Genomic DNA, 12,676 nt, shown 5'->3' with positions numbered 1-12,676 from the left:
CCTCATCTAGAAGGAGCAAAATAGGTTATTTATAAATCACAGAGTTTTTTTCCAAATAGCAGTGTTTGTGCAGTTATCCTCAAAGCCGATCACTGAATGCCTGCTTTCTTCTGAGAGAAGAAAAGATTCCTTTGGGTTGGCATTGGGACTGAGATGTTTGGTAAGAAAAGAGGAAAAGCAAGGGAAAAAGGACCTTCTTGCCTAAAGTCATCTTAGCATTTAGTACAGTCTCAAACTAGCCCTACTGTGAAGATCTCTGGAACGACAGTGGTGTTTAGATAGCAAAATGAATTTAATCAGCTACTCCATTCAAGAGATATTGACATCTACACTTGCTTTTCTATATTCTTTCAAATTCCTCAGGTCCCCCAGGAACTTCAGGTAGTAAGAGCCCATTAAAATAAATAAATAAAACGAAAAAGAAAACTCCTAAAAAATAAACTTGGAAAGAATAATTAATTTCTTCTCAAGGTGACAGAAGCAATATGGGAAATCTCTGCAGAAGACAGAAGTCCCAGATCTTCCAAAACTCATGCTCTGCTTAATTACAGGAATGTTCCTTCTCCATAAAAACACCACTTCTACCTCCAAAAGGGCAGAATAAAGCAACTGAACAGAATTTTAGCTACAGAACTTTAGCAAAAATAAAAAACAGTTACAAAAATAGATGCTAAAACTGCAGACTTAGTCTCTCATAACTGCTTGGATGCCCCTAAATTTTTATATTATCCAAATTTGCAGGCACATCAAAAAACCCCGCCATCTTGGCTAGTATCTCTGGTTTTTATGGCATTACATGGGATTTGCGTATCAAGCAGTCTCATGGTTTTTTGGAGCATTTTCACTGAATGCCAACATTATTTAGCTCAGACAGAAGAATAGACATTATAAAAAAAATTAAAAGATAATAAAATTTAACTGATAAAGCACTCACCAAAGAAATCACTGTCAAGTTGGGCAGAGTCTCTTTTCCTCTCTTCTCTTCAAACAATGGCACCCTGCAAAAGGAGGACAACATTTAAGGAATTAGAGAAAAGGTATCATAGAGTACAACTCTAACCCACTGGGGAAGTCATAATCACAAGGTTCTATACAGCCCCAGTACTGCCTTTGCGTTTTGCCTTTAACTATCTGAAACAAAAAATGTAGCATGTGCTGAATCTGGTTCAGACAGACTAAAGGTATTAGACTTTCAATAGGAATTAGACACTAATGTGATTCTGAAAATCCCATTACCACCCCTGTGAGTACCTCCCCACCTACGTGTCATTAAAATCTAGATGAAACAGTTTATCTAAGGTTACACTCTAAGTCTGCAGCAAAGTAGGAAAGTGCTCTCTAGTTCCCAAGCTCTAAACACTGAAAGCTTCAGGCCACACACTGCTTCTAGAAATTGTTAGCCCAGATTTTAAACATAATTATATTTAATGCCAGGAAACCTCTATCCAAATGATCCCCAACCTTCCCTGCTGAGCAATGTAAGGATACATAGGTAGCTGTTAGGCAAATCAGATCCACTAGCTATTTTCAAAGGTCTGCTACTTGCATCTGACCTAGCCACTTTCACAGGATCAAAAACAGATACCATTTCATCTGTCACTTCACAAAAAGCAACTATTTTGATACAATTGTGATGCAGTTCTTTCTAGAAGTTAGTAACCTACCTTAAAGCCTTCAAAACTGTACATTTCTTGATTTAATAAGGGAAAGAACTCGTTTCCTTCTCTCCATTTATAATCCTTCCCCGCTTCACAGTATCATTCAGAACATCAAGTAGGAACTGGACAGAGATCTTTTTATTATTTTCATTTCTCTAAACCACTGGTTTACGTTTGCACCTTCTGGAGCACTTCAAGGTTAATTTGCTTCTCCTTTCCTCCATCGCTATTTCTGTGCTACAAACTCAACCAGATGTGATAGGGAAGAACCCACAGAAACAGAGTATCAATGTTCATCCTCTGAACTTGCAGGTAGCTATTGAATGCAAGACGGGATTTTAAAAAATAGTAATATATATATTTTTTTCATTTCTTTATATTGCCATAAGGCATGTTTATGTACTTGGAGTGGAAACAGCGCACATTCATCTGCAATTGATTTCCTGTATGGCAAAATACCTCAGGCATTCAGCTGGCAGGGAACAGAGGCCTCTCACCATTACCAGGTTTTTGGGACCAAGACGTTCTGCCCAATGCCTGTTCCTATGCCAGAATAAATAGAATCTCAGCCGAGTGTCCAAGTTAATTTGGTCTAGGGGAACCAAACCATAAACAGGCAAGATTTTATGTTTAAAAAATCTATTCAAAAAATATTGGTCTACTTTCAACTTAAACAGTAATGCAATCAATTCAGTCTCCCTAATGTAGCATGCTGTTCTTTTTTCTTTTTTTTTTTTATTTTATTTTTAATACAAAAACACAACTCCATCTGAAAAAAAAATAAAAATTCTTTTTAATTAAAAAAAAAAAGAAAAAGAAAAAGAAAAAAATAAGACTGAAGGAAAGATAGAAAGAAATATCAACACACTTTTCCTCCATCCAATTGCTAAGTTTACCACAATAAATCGACACTACAAAGCAATTTCACAGGTTTAAATAGCTATTTTTTTACCCTTTTGAGTGACAATTATAATTAATACTTTATTTATAGCATTTAGTTTTTCTCCATTTGCAACTGGATACATAGAATAACCTCCAGTAACACTTTTATGAATCTGAAAAAGAAAATTCATGAGCAGTCTTATTAGATTCCTGTGATTAGACTGCAACAGTTGTAACATTCAAAAGCCCAGCTACCTTGCTGTACCTCAAACTGTAAATTAAGTGAAACCAAAATACAACATGAGCTGTAATTACCATCCTACTTTCCATTTAGTCTATGCAAGCTCCCTTATTCTCAGTCCTCCAGAGGCAAAAGACTCCATTTCAATTGCTAGAGAAAGTAGTTTCTTTAAGCCTAGAAAGAGACAGACTGTCAACACATAAGAAATAGGAATAACCATGGTCATTTAATTATACACATGGATCAGAAAACCTGGCAAAACTGGGAGAAAGTTAAATACTTTGGTTTGATAAGTTTAATCCACAACAGCTTCTTAGTTCCCAAATAAAAACACTGACCCACAGCAAAGAGATATTCTCTAAACTCCAGAGCACCTAACAGCCTTCCAAAGGCTTTGGATAAATAACTTCTGGCAGAGTCCTACAGTCACATAAGAACCAACAGAAGCTCAAGATTCAGGATGCTACAGAGCAATTTTATATCAGTTTTCTTTAGCTTTTTTAAAAATATTTTCTACAGATCTTGGTTTTATCTTACTACACTACAGAAAATTCTGGAAGAAAAATGAATTTTTCATCCTGTGAATTTTTGAACAATTAGGTTGAACGTTATTGGAATACCTCTTGCACACCAATGTATGAATTTTGCACACTTTTACATAATAAACACTGTCACAAGGAGAACACACTTTTCTTTTTGGTGCATACTCTGTACAGGAGGCAACCAAAAAAAATTTCCAATAACAGGACAGGCAGTTTACTGTTTTCAGAGTCTTAAGATCTTCTTCACTTCAGTTTTCCTAAGAAGTGAAACCCAATCCTTTTGTGCTATACACTGATGGCCCAGGACAGAGTTGCCGACAGACAGGCTAACATTATCTTTTCACTCCAACGAACTGGTTCTCTCAAACAAATAAATATGGTTTTGACTTTCAAAAACTCTGTTCTTCAAGAACCTCTCTGTTCTGTTTCTTGCTATTATTACCAGCAGCTAGGAATTCATAGAGTATGATTTTTACTGAGTTACATGCCAGTACTTACAGCACAACATTCCTAGCCAAGGAAAGTCTTTTGCCTATTATAGAATCAAGGGATGGCCACATATTGTAACACCTTCTTGTTGCACGACAAATAAATAGATTTGCTGCTTCCCAGGAAACCAGACTTATTCTACATGTAATCACCTGAGCACTTTCCCAGATGTATTAAGCTAATTGCACAGGCTAATTTCACACAGCACTCCTACCGCTTACAGCAGTGAGAAACACAAAGGCTGGGTTGCATGAGAATGTCAACAGCTAAGAGTGAATCTTTGCTAGAATTTCTCCAGACCACTTCTTGTATGACCTCAAATTGTCTTGGGAAAGAAGTCCATGTTAGGCAGGTATACACATACACAGGTGACTCTGACCCACCAACTAAAACTAACCACTCGCTGATATGGCTCAAGGTGTGTAACCAACAAATAAGTCAAACCAACCCAGTACATGTTTCTGCAATTATCTGAAAACAGGCATCACCAATCCTACATTATAAACAAAAAGAACTCTTCATGCAGCACAGCCATCAGTTTAAAGGAGAGCAGAAGGAATGAAAAGAACTATTGTCTATTGGGTAGACATTATCACCAAAAGACAGAGGCAATAAAAAGGCAGACCTGGTTATCCATAACCCTGTAGAAGCTTGTTTAGCTGTATGATGCGCTCACACATCACAGGCAGATGCTTCTATATGGAAGAGCTGTTCACTAGAAATGAAATAGGCCACAAAGCAACAGCATTTCAGCAACAAAGATTAGCAACCAGCTTTTCTTATGAAGACAGCAAACCAGATATCTGTGATTTGGTATTCCAGAATTCTTCCTCGCAAAGCAGATGGAGCTTCAACCTTATCCAAACATCATGCAGTGTCACACATGGAAGAAATGCCTACTCCATATCCCAATAGCATGTATCATGTGTCCTATCATGTCAAATTTCAACTAGCAAAAGGTAGAAGAAAAATACCTGTTTTGTTTTTGTTTGACCTTGCGGGAATGACAGTACCTGTACTGTGCTTCAGATGAACAAATGGCTTTGGATGGACATAAGGGCTGCCAGAGCCTTTGGTAGCAGGAGTGCTTTATTGGCAGGTCACTCTGCCACAGAATTGCAGGAAAAACTCTTCAAATTGAGTTTGATTTTCTGGATTTTCACTGCCCAAAGCAGCACAAGAACCCTTCAAGGATAGCTTAGCCATGAAAGTGAAGAACTTATTGTCCTGTATAATCAGGACCAAGGAAGCATAGCAGGCTGTACATACTACTGGAAGAAAGTGATACTGCAGATGATGTGGCAAAGTGCAAGCTGCAGTAATGGAGATCACTGGGGAGAAGCACTGGGGTTTCATCAGCTGGTTCTTTTCATTCTTGTTTTATTTCATATGGGGTGAGGGATTTGTTCAGCTGTTTTGGGGCTTTTTTGTGTGTGTTTTTGTTTTGTTTGGTTTGGTTTTTTATATTTTTATTCTGCTTCTTCTTTTGTATGAAAGAATAATGTGGTTCATACAGGGAAAGTCTAGCTGCCCTCAACAGAAAATTCTGCCTAGATCTGCCTTTCTTAACATACAGGCATCTTTAGTAGTGGGGGCACAAAATCACACTAAGATACTGCTCAGAAAGAAACCTTGGAGATTAAATGGATATTGATGCCTTCAGAAATCACAATATTTAACTCAATTACTATTCATAAATTTCTATGATAGCTTACTGAAAAGCCTACGCTGTGTCTGATACTTGATGCTGCAAAGTAGACACTCAGAAGTGAAGTTAAGGACTTTTTTTCTGAGAAATCTGGGGAAAACACAGAAGGATAAGACAGTTTGAAGTGTGGAAGAGAAGGAGGTAGTAGAGAAGATACCATCCTACCACAACAGGTGAACAGACTCCACAACATAACTGACCTGATAAGACAAGGACTGTAAAAGGCTGATCCAGTTGGGACTGTGTCAAGTTAGCCTGCCTACCTCCAGGACTGGCAGAAGCCTTCTCAGGCAGCAGGAGTACAAAGGGCCAAGGTAAGTCACATCAGAGATTTGTGACTTGAGTTCCACCTAACACAGAGGAGACCGATAATTGTCAGAGACCGCCTGAAAGGAAAAATTACAAACACCCTACACTGCTAGCGTATAATGGCAAGTTATTTCCCAAAATGCAATCATGACTCATTAGTAAACACACCTTTTCCTACCATTCAAATAAGCTAGGTCTGCTGACTCTTCAGAGAAATGAGAGCTTCTGCAGTGGAAGAAGTCTATGATGACATCATTTGAGTCCTAAGGCATTACAGCTTTCTGAGTAACACACAAGATATGTTATCAGGATAATGAAAAGGAACCATGAGGTAAACAGTGACAAAGCTTCACATACACTTGAGTCGCAGCACCTTAATCACAGCAGCACCAAACTTGTTTGCAAGCTGAAATGATGTTTCTCTTGATGTTAGCTTAGTTGCAGTTTAAATAGTAAGTAGAAAACTTTGTGTCTACTGAAGAGATAAAGAATATAGACTTGCATAATCACTAGTTCTTTGTTTCTTTATTTTAAAAGAATGAACTGTGAGTCTTCCTTTGTGTCAGTGCCTGTGTTAAAGAACCCAAAGCACGATGTGACTCTTGAGTTGATACTGGTAGGCAAAAGCAGACACTGTGGCTAATTATAGGGGAGAAGGTGGGTTAAATACTGTAAGAAAAGAGTTTGTAGGTTAACAAAGACAGCATGCCTGTGTTTATAGATAACTCCACCTAACACAAGCGGAAGCATGGGAGAAAGTACGAACGCTACATGTACAAAATCTAGGAGATACAGACTGTTACCATGTGCTGATTAAAGGCAGAGGTTGACCTTGAAGCCCACACCCAGATGACATTGCTGAGAAGTTGTCAGCTGTGACGGTGGAAGGAAGCAGGCTGTTACACTGTCCGTGACAACATTCCTTAGGGCAATCTAAACAACCTTCTTTTTCCTGATCTAGGTATCAAAGTTTTATCTACAACAGCTCTGAGTAAGCAAGAGGGCAGGTGATTCAACAACTGTTCCCATGACACCCTTTTTTACCTCTGCTCATTGCTTCTAGCGAGAGGATGCGCCCATCCTATCAGCAGTATACATTAGCTACACCATACTAATGCCTGTGGCATGATCCTGAAATGTCTGAATGGAAATGAATGCTCAAATATCTCGAAGTTAACATTCATTAAGTTAGATTTTAAACATCTGGGTAGGGCTCACTTACAAGTTTCTACAGAATGCATGCTTACAGGAAGAGGCTTGGCACCACCTGTAGCCTGAAATTCAATAACAGAACACACAAGCAAGACTTAGACGACTTAAAGATAATTTATACCATTTAGAAGCCACAAGTTTTCATGGGAATCAGCTGCCAGTCCAAGATATAGCTAACCAGTACAACTATAAAACCTCTGTGCAATTTCCACTAGCACAACTACCCATGGTCCTGTAGAAGATGAGGAAACAGATCCGTTGGAGTTCACACTGTGGAAGGAAGAAAGAAACGAAGTCATGGGCATCACATTTGTGTTCTAGATAGATTTTTAAACTGGAATCTTGCTCTGTATTCTCACAGCAAGGCTCTGCATCATGATCAGTGAGAGCACTCCAAAACTCAGGTCCCTCAGAAAGTAGCAGACAACATTAGTTGGAAGCAGCCTGTAACTACCTGGGCAGCTACTTCCCTCAGGTCTTCTCAATAACTACCTACAGCTTTTCCTTCAGTTTCCTTTCCCAGCCCTTTCTGACTAGGTTCCTCTTTTTCTGCACCTGCAGTCAAATTTGCATTTGAATCAATTTTAGGCCAAACTCATTCAGACTTGGGTTGGTGAAATCAGACTCCGCTGACCTATTCGATCCAAAAGCCACATCCAGAAAAATGTTTTATAGTATTAAAAAGACCTGAGAAACTTTTAATTCTGTGAGATACTTTATCACACACACTCTTTTGGAATTGCAATTAACACAAATAGCCCTTCTAGAAACTTATTTATCACAGAACCTTAGAATGGCTTGATTTGAAAGGGACCTCAAAGGATCATCAGGTCCCAAACCCTCTGCCACAGGCAGGGTTGCCAGCTGCTTGACCAAGTACTAGAAGAGATTGCACAGGGCTCCATCCAACCTGGCCTTAAACACCTTCAGGGCAGCCTGTTCCAGCACCTCACTGCTCTCTCAGCCCAACTTCCCCTGACATCTAATCTAAATCTCCCTTCCTTTAGTTTAAAACCGTTCCCTCTTGTCCTATCACTGTCTACCTGTATAAAAAGTTTATCACATGTTTATAAACTTTTAAATACTGGAAGGCCACACTGAGGTCTCTCCTCAGGCTTCTCTTTCCCAGGCTGAACAAGCCCAGTTCCTTCAGCCTATAAGGAAATCACAGAATCATAAAAGTTGGACTAGATGATCTTAGTGGTCTTTCCCAACTGCCAACCCATCACCACCATGTCCACTAACCACATCCCTAAGTGCCACATCTACACATTTCTTGAACACAAAGACTAAACAATTATTAAACTAATATTTAATCTGTTCACATTCACCTCTTGTGCTCTTAACCACACACTTCCAATCATCACTGCTGCCACTACATTTCTTTTACGACCGAGACAGACCTCTCCTCTTCCCTTGCTCTGCTTCCACCTTCCCTTTCAAGTCTACAGTTCTATCCACTCATTAAAATCTGTGATGTTCTGAAAGCCCCAAGATTCTCAAGGGCATCTCAGGACCCTCTCTTTGAAAGAAGAACTGTGTATTTCAATTACAGCAAAAGGACTTGAAAGTATGGTTATTATGTGTTCAAACAAACAAACAAACACCAAAACACAGGAAAAAAAAAACAACTATATTGCACTTTTAATGATTAATACAGCAAACACACAAGTTTCGGAAGTATGAGCCATGACTGTGGTTTTGGGAGGGAAAGACACTGTTTAGAACTGGTGGTGTTGCACAGCTATTCCAAAGTTTTGAGTGGGTTTCTCACAATGAGAATCTTAATCAACAGGTAAATGAACATCTATTAGAGGTAGCATCTTACAGAGAGGTAAGAAACCTAGAAGCTCTGTGTCATTCTCTGCATTCTCAGTTTACAAGTATAATGCTTTTCTCCACTTTTTTTTTCCTCACTGGCAGTCTGCAAACTAAAGCACTCTGCATAACCACAGCAACACAGGTTCTCAAAGCTGAGCATTCAGCAACACCTCTGCAAGTCCTTCTGCCACTTCAGTCTTTGCTGAGGGCTGCAGTAATTCTCTGTGTTGTTTTTGTTTGTTTGTTTTTGTCCTCCTAACACTATAAAATGGAAACACTGCTTCCAGTAAGTTGTGACAAGACATCTTTTCACACTTCAGAGCAGCATATACATATACAATATACTGTTTCTATATCTTTCTTAGTTAAATATCTGTGCACTGAATTTGGCCCCTAAGAAATTTAAGGCAGTGGACTAAAGCCATAACTAATACAAAGCACTTGTTTACTGCAACAATCATCCTTCTCAGCACATGGCTGAATATAAAAGGGAATGCTCATCAGATGAACTCCTTTGTGCTAACTTCAAACTTCTGCAGCTTAACACAGCTTCTTACAGCTTCTACGTATAATCTGAGAAATGCTTCTCTTTGTTCTAATGGCTCTATTGCCAAATTGTGTATTTCTATTATTTTCTGACCCAGACTATCTGTCCTTATGGATGTGAGGTACATGAAAGGGCCACCACAAGAATCATCTCCAACTGCCACCCAGCAGCCCTGATAGACAGCCAGAACTGTGGCCCTGGCTTGGCAGGGGAGGGATTTGGCACTTCCAAGCAAGCACTGGAGTGGCAACTGACTATGAGGGAAATAAATACAAGCCAACCATTCAAGGAGCCTTTGGCACACTCCTACATCTAGATTTAATACAACAAAAAATTAAAGATAAAATGAATAAAGATTAAAGACACACTGAAAGGGTACAAAGAACTCAACCAGCTGGCTGGTTACAAACCTTCCCTGCTAAGCATAGTTCATACCAAGGCTTCACAATCAACTCCTTCAGACCCAGATTATGCCTCTGGATTGTTAGCTTGCATTCTCACATCCTGCCCAAGGAAGAAGGGAAACACATTCACAGATGTTCTGAAAATGAGAGCTCCCAGCAAACAAAGTTCAGTATATAAAGATTTCTGTAGTTGTGCATTGTTAACATTCACCCTGCACTGCTTGCAAGAAATCAAGATTACAGCTTGCAAATCAGTTTGAATAGGGACCTATATTTTCTTCTTATGCTATTTTGAAGATGGTGAGAAAAAACAACATGCATTAGCACCCAGTGTGAGAACCATAGCCTGCCTTTGCATGAACACACTCAGTCGTACTGCCACAGGTCGATACTGTTTACACAGGGCTCTGTAGTCCTGTGGGAAGAAGCCAGCATTCCAGTGAACACAGAGTCAAAACTGAACCACGTTATCAGAGAATTTTGCATCGTTCCTGTTTGTCAGCTTTATAACATTGAGAAGAAGTAGGGAGTCAAAGCTGAATAGCGAGGCATCTGCACAAGCCAGAGAACAATACCAATATTCATTAAGAAGCTGATATTGAGCTGCCCTCTCATATTTTCAAGACAAGCACTCTATTAATACATTTTCTAACCTTAGCATAACTCTTATGTTTCTATCTCAAAGCACCCCCATATGTGCTGCTGAAGAACGCACAGAATTAGAACAACTGCATGCCACACATGAAAAAAAAAAAAAAAAAAAAAAAAAAAAAAAAAAAAAAAAAAAAAAAAGGTTTTAAATAAATCTCAGGGAAGTTATATATTGTGCCTTGCCAACCACAGTGAATTACACAGCCAGGAGTTGCTACTGCCAGATTTAGCTTCGTATGAGCTAAAAGGATTCCTTCATAAATTTATCTAGAGGCACAGGCAACAAACGCATGTGGAAATTTGAACCACAACTCTCCAGCAGCAAAGATTGCTCCCTCCAAGAATGAAACAGTAGCAAAGGAAGACTATTAGCAGGCTCTTATTACACAGCTTTCGAAACACCTACAAGTCATCGGGTTCTCTGGGCAGCATTAGGAATACCTAGATTACAAGCAACAACATGAAAAAGAAAAAACCACGGCCACAGCTGGTGCTGTATCTCAATTAATAATTAAAAGAGGAAAAAAGCTAACCGAAGAGGACCGGGTTAGCTGTACATTCAGCTGGCTACCAAGTTTGTTTCAGGTCTTTTTCACTCCTGCTCAGAGCAATGTAGCTCCAAGAGAATGAAACGAATTGCCCCAGGTTTGTTAGGGTTTCTCATTCAGCAAGAGGGACAAGGGCCGCGGCACAAAATTAGCAGAAGCAGAGAAAGGTGAGGATGGAAGATAGGGCAATACACAAATGGTTCCACCGGACACCAGGACACACTGCTTTGTCAGCGTCTTTCTTCGCACCCAAGAACAAACCTTCCTACTACTTAAAGATGAGACCAATCATATTTTAACCCTCTCCGTGCCACATTTACGACAATCCAATCAACATCACTTCAAAGCATCCAAGTTTTTTGGAACAGACTTTTCCAAAACGTTTGTGTAAACCTAGAACTGTGGTGCGGCTTCATTGTATATCAATCCCCATCCCCCCCAAAAGACGCGATTAAACCTTCAGACCTCAGCGAAGCACAGCCGTGCACAAAATACCCCCTTTTCTCTCCCAAACCCGAGGATGCCGGCAGCTCCCCCCCTCCCCAGCAGCGCGCACAGAGCTGCCCCGCCGCAGCGAGGCGCGGGGCTCGCACAAAGGCTGCGGGCACGGCGACCGCTCCAGGGCAGGCGATAGGGCCGGCGGTGGCACCCGGGGGCCTCAGCGACGGCCGAGCCTCGCTGGGGTCGCCCCCTCCCCAGCGGCACGAAGATCCGCGCTTACCGGCAGCCCCGCTCCTCCTCCCGGTTACAATCCAGGCGCAGAGGCGCGCACCGGGGGGCTTCTCCTTAGAATCCCTCCCTCGCAGCGCTCCGCAGTCGCCGCCCGACTCTCTCCGTACACTTCGGCTCCGAGCAGCGGTTTAATCTCCAGACTTCCTCCTCCTCCCGTCCGGGCAGGGGACTCAGCGAAACTCCCCTCCTCCATGCAGCTCCCGGAGCCGAGCCGCTGCCTCAGCCCCTCCCCGGGGAGGCCCGGCCCGGCCCCGGGCTGCAGCTGACTCCGCTCCCCTTTTCCTCCTCCCCCGGAGGCTGGAAAGGGGGAAGGGGAAGAAAGATTTAACCGCTCGGACTGATCCCTGGAGCCGAGCCAAAGCCAGCAATCAAATTACAGCCCCGGGAAGAAGGGAGGGGAAAATAATAATAATAAAAAAATCAGCTACTGTTTTCACGCGTGGAACGAGCACTCCGCTCTCAGCCTCCTCTACAGCCCTTTCTCTGCGCTTAGGAAGCACCGAAATCGGCACCGTGGGTTTTTCTGCCTGCTGTTCTCACGGCCGGTATCGGTGTTAAAGGGTCAGCACTCCTGTACAGGAGTTTAAACGGCCCAAAGGTGAAAGGGGCAGGTGGACGCTGACATTCTGACCGCGAGCGGCAAATTCAGGGAGGATTTAAGGATCACACCTGCCTCCTGGTCACCTGTCTGGCTATCTTCTTGGAAAGATAAATTTGTGATTGCTTTTAAATGGTTTCTTCTTACCGTCGTGTTAGATGCGTGCCCAGAAAGAAGTTGCTTCAGTTCAGCGTGAATTTTTAATAGATGCTCGGTGGTCCTCGTTCCTTTGACCCCTGACTAAACACATGGCTTCCAGTAAAGCCTAGTTCTGTGCTTTGCATTCGGTGAAGCTCTTTCACTTCTGTTCCACAACACGGCATCTCGCGAAACA

At 41.3% G+C, this 12,676-nt stretch overlaps 1 protein-coding gene across 1 annotated transcript in view; it reads right to left on the bottom strand.

Annotated features, from left to right (window-relative positions):
* The window catches only part of PLEKHG1 (pleckstrin homology and RhoGEF domain containing G1), a 123,253-nt gene extending 111,226 nt beyond the window's left edge, over window positions 1-12,027 (bottom strand). Inside the window, exons 1-2 of the mRNA XM_015858099.2 lie at window positions 11,734-12,027; window positions 935-998 (exon numbers count right to left, since the gene is read on the bottom strand). The gene's annotated coding sequence lies outside the window, so the exon portion shown is untranslated. The remainder of the gene's footprint in view (window positions 1-934; window positions 999-11,733) is intronic.
* Window positions 12,028-12,676: the final 649 nt, after the last annotated feature.

The sequence above is a fragment of the Coturnix japonica genome, chromosome 3, assembly GCF_001577835.2.
Source record: "Coturnix japonica isolate 7356 chromosome 3, Coturnix japonica 2.1, whole genome shotgun sequence".
Classification (NCBI taxonomy): Eukaryota; Metazoa; Chordata; class Aves; order Galliformes; family Phasianidae; genus Coturnix; species Coturnix japonica.
This window is presented reverse-complemented; position numbering and strand designations above follow the sequence as displayed.